We start from the raw sequence: 4513 nt of genomic DNA on the forward strand, positions 1-4513 counted from the left end.
TATTTTTTTATTTATTTTATTTATTTTGGCACCCAAATAAGGACATGAATCTATAGTAGATTTTGTATATAAATGTCATCTTATAGTGTGTGATATGTGTGTGGAGTAGGGTAGGAGAACTTAGGCAATGTATGAGAGATTCTAACTTAGTTTTGAAGGAGCAGTGAAGGAGTAGTGAGAGATTTTTGGTGAATGGGGACAGAGAGTGATGTTACAAAAAGAAGATGATGCAGAGTGTGGAATTGAGACCCAAGAGTGAGTTTGTGGAATGGTGAGTACGTCAGTGTTCCTGTGTGAGTGAGTGATAGTAGAAAAGATAAGACAGTGTTTAGAAGTTTCACGGAGGATCTTTAAGTTCTCAAAGAGTTTTAAGCCAGAAATAGATAGGTACCAATATGGATTTTAGTAATATCACTTTGCAGTGGCTTACGTCTGTAATCCTAGCACTCTGCGAGGCCAAGGTGCGCTGATCACTTGAGCTCATGGGTTCGAGACCAGCCTGAGCAAGAGTGAGAACTCTGTCTCTAAAAATAGCCGGGTATTCTGGCAGGTATCTGTAGTTCTAGCTACTTGGAAGGCTAAGGCAAGAAAATTGCTTAAGCCCGAGAGTTGGAGGTTGTGGTGAGCTGTGATGCCATGGCACTCTACTGAGGGCGACAAAGTGAGACTCTGTCTCAAAAACAAAAAAAAGAAATATCACTTTGATTTAATTCCAGTTTAATATATTGATTTGATTGGTAAAGAGAGCAAGACTGGCAGCATGGAAAACAATTATGATAACTTGGCTTGAATCATTTATTTTAAAAAAGTATATTGTTGGCTAGTGTGCTAATCATGCATGAAAAACATATTTGAGGAATCACTGATTTTTACTGAGTGTCTGGGTGACTTTGTGCTGGAATTGTATACACAGTGTTGGAGGAGGTTAAGGCGCTGACTCTTAACCAGCTTATGGAGAGGAGCCTTCTGTGTATCCAACAATATTTACTGCATACCTAAATAATGCAGCACTTTGTAACAAGAGAATTAAGTGAACATGATAGGAATTACATTGTATTTCACCACTTTATTGCATCTTTCATTATATTTTTAAGATTAGAATACCATTTCCTCTATGAATATTTTCCATTTATTTTGAATACCATTTCCTTTATGAATATTTTCCTTTTATTTTGACATGATAATTAAGATTAGAGGAAGCATCAAAAAGAAAGCACCAGGGGCCGGCTGTAGTGGCTCGTGTCTGTAATCTTAGTACTCTAAGAGGCTGATGTGAGTGGATTGCTTGAGCTTAGGAGTTCAAGAACAGCCTGAGCGGCTCCGCACCTGTGGCTCAAGTGGCTAAGGCACCAGCCACATACACCCAAGGTGGCGGGTTCAATCCAGCCCGGGCCCGCCACGGCTGCAACTAAAAAATAGCCGGGTGTTGTGGTGGGCGCCTGTGGTCCCAGCTACTCGGGAGGCTGAGACAGGAGACTTGCTTGAGCCCAGGAGTTGGAGGTTGCTGTGAGCTGTGATGCCACAGCACTCTACCCAGGGGGACAGCTTGAGACTCCTGACTAACAAAAAAAAAAAGAACAGCCTGAGCAAGAGAGAGACCCTGTCTGTACTAAATATAGAAAAAACTAGGCATGGTGGCTGTAATTCCAGTTGCTTGGGAGGCTGAAACAGAAGATCACTTGAGTCCAAGAGTTTGAGGTGAGGTCCCCTCCCACTGGAAAAAAAGGAAAAGAAAAGAAAGCACCAGGACTCAAAGAACAAGTATAGAATGAAAAGGCTTGAGGATTTAGGCTTTGAGAAAACTATGAACGTGGATCTAGGGAAATAATAAGAAAAACCAGGAAGAGCTGGTGTTACAGAAACCAAAGGAAGTCTTTTTTTTTTTGAGACAGAATCATGGGTTGAGTGCCATGACATCATCATAGTTCATAGCAACCTCAAACTCCTCGGCTCAAGTGATCCTCCTGCCTCAGCCTCCCGAGTTGCTACGATTATTGGCACTCGCCACAATGCCCAGCTAGTATTTTTATTTTTAGTAGTGGTGGAGTCTCATTCTTGCTCAGGCTGGGCTTGAACTCCCGAGCTCAAAGGATCCTCTGGCTTTGGCCTCCCAGAGTGCTGGGATTTTTTTTGCAAGGGGTGGGGGTGGGGAGGGGACAGTCTCACTAAGTTGCCCTTGGTAGAGCGCTGTGGCGTCACAGCTCACAGCAACCTCAAACTTGGGCTTAAGTGATTCTCTTGCTTCAGCCTCCCAAGTAGCTGGGACTACAAACACCAACCACAACGCCTGGCAATTTTTTTGTTGTTGTTGCAGTCGTCATTGTTGGTTAGCTGGCCTAGGCTGGGTTCGAACCTGCAACCTTCTGTGTATATGGCTGACATCGTAACCACTGTGCTATGGGCGCTGAGCTGAGTGCTGGGATTTTTGTTGTTCATTGATGTAGTGCCGGTGGCAATATTTGCTAATCAAATAGTGTACTTTTTTGAGATACTCAGATGAAAGACTCTCTTTCTAGTCAAAGAGATTTGTAGTCATAAGTGAAAAGTAGGGTAGAATTTTTATTTTTTTCCTACTCCTTATCCTTTTATGTCCTATATTACAATATTTGATTATAATCCTTTAAAAGGACTCTTTATATGGATGAGAAAATTTTTATTATTTATTTATTTTATTTTTGAGACAGAGTCTCATTTTGTTACCCTCAGTAGAGTGCCATGGTATAGTAACTCACAGCAACCTCAAACTCTTGGGCTCAAGCAGTACTCTTGCCTCAGTCTCCCAAGTACTTGTGACTGCAGGAGCCTGCCACAAAGTCTGGCTATTTTTAGAGATGGGGTCTTGTTCTTGCTCAGGTTGGTCTCGAACTCCTGAAGTCAGACAATCCACCTACCTCAGCTGCCCAGAGTGGTAGGATTAGAAGTGTGAGCCACTTTGCCTGGCTAACAGAATTTTTTAAAATAAATTAAACATAGAAGAATCATGGTTTTAAAAGTTCCATGTGGCCATATATTTTTCTCCCACTTCAAAATTTGTTTATAATTTCACTGTGGCTCTTTAATCTCTATTTGGACACCTGCAGTGACAGCTCATGGGTTCTACAAATGGTGTGTTCTAGTCTTGAACACCTCTCAGTTAACATTTTCCTTATTGAATCCAAGTGGGCTTTTTATGTTTCTCCTGTTTGTCTTTTGTTGCACAAAAAAGGATAATTTATTCCCAAGTATGCGTGTCAACCCTTTGACTAAAGAGGGGATTGCTCAGAAAGGAAATGTACCAGCTGAGGCGAGCAGATCTCAACAGCCCTTCCCATAGGTTCATTATCATCAAAATGCAATGTTTGTAGTAGTAAGAAATATTGATCCTTGGGTGGCACCTGTGGCTCAAAGGAGTAGGGTGCTGGCCCCATATACCGGAGGTGGTAGTGGGTTCAAACCCAGCCCCAGCCAAAAAAAAAGAAGTAACGATCCTTATTCATAATTTTGTAAAGCTTTCTGTTTGTATTGGCAAAATGAACAACATCTTAGGTATTGTTTGTAGTCAAAAGGTTAAAAGTTAAAAAAGTTTCTTTTCCTAAGTTTTTTCTTTTCTATTAGAAACATGCCAGGTTTCTTCAGATCTCCAAATGCCACAGTGTCCAGACCTCTTATCTCCTACATTACCTTCCTCTGGATTCTAGCCTTTATTTTTTAGCTCTCTCTCCTGTTACATTTCATTATAAAGAAAATTTTTTTTTAAATTTCAGATTTATATAAGGGCACAAATGATTAGGTTACATTGTTTGCGTTTGCTAGGTAAAGTCTAAATTGTAGTTCTTGTTCTCTCATCTATTGCAAGCATATATTTGCTAGGTAAAGTCTAAATAGTAGTTCTTGTTCTCTCTATCTATTGCAATCCCTTGCAACAGGGATTGAAGCAAAGTTGTTGTTCCATAAATGTTTTCGAGTCAATGAATGTGTTGCAGGAAGATGAGACCTGAATGGAGAGAAACAATACCATGATTTGGAGGAAGGGCTTTATTTCAGCTGATGGAGCTACGGTGGACTAGAGTTCAAAAATGGCTGGGCTCCCTGATTGGCTCCATCTTTACCCTTTTATCTCCAGTCAGGGGCTCTTTATCCACGGGTAGCCTTCTCATTTGTCAGTCTGAATTGAGCTGGAGAAGGTGGGCTTGGGCTTTTACAAAAGCAGAAGTAAGTGTTAGTTTCCAGGTCCCAGGAAGTTAAGTTTCTACAGATTCCTAAAAGCTGAGTCACCATGGGCAGGACCTTGCATGTGTGTTCTTAGGACTTCCATGAAAAGACCTCTGTTCTCCGAGACCTCACTTTTCCCGGTATCCTCTCGAATGAAGGATAGATATGATTTTGTCCGATATGTTGCAGAAAACAAGCATACAATGTCTTCATAGAATTCCTTATTACAGGCTCGGCGCCTGTGGCTCAAGCGGCTAAGGCGCCAGCCACATACACCTAAGGTGGCGGGTTCGAATCCCCAGCCTGGGCCCGCCAAACAACA

The 4513-nt window shown here is 41.6% G+C and overlaps 1 protein-coding gene across 1 annotated transcript in view; it reads left to right on the forward strand.

The window, feature by feature from the left end:
• Positions 1-4513, forward strand: part of LOC100945803 (GON-4-like protein) — a 104904-nt gene that overhangs the window by 60021 nt on the left and 40370 nt on the right. The window lies entirely within an intron of this gene.

This window comes from Otolemur garnettii, unplaced genomic scaffold (genome assembly GCF_000181295.1).
Source record: "Otolemur garnettii isolate 467f Iridium unplaced genomic scaffold, OtoGar3 scaffold00091, whole genome shotgun sequence".
NCBI lineage: Eukaryota > Metazoa > Chordata > Mammalia > Primates > Galagidae > Otolemur > Otolemur garnettii.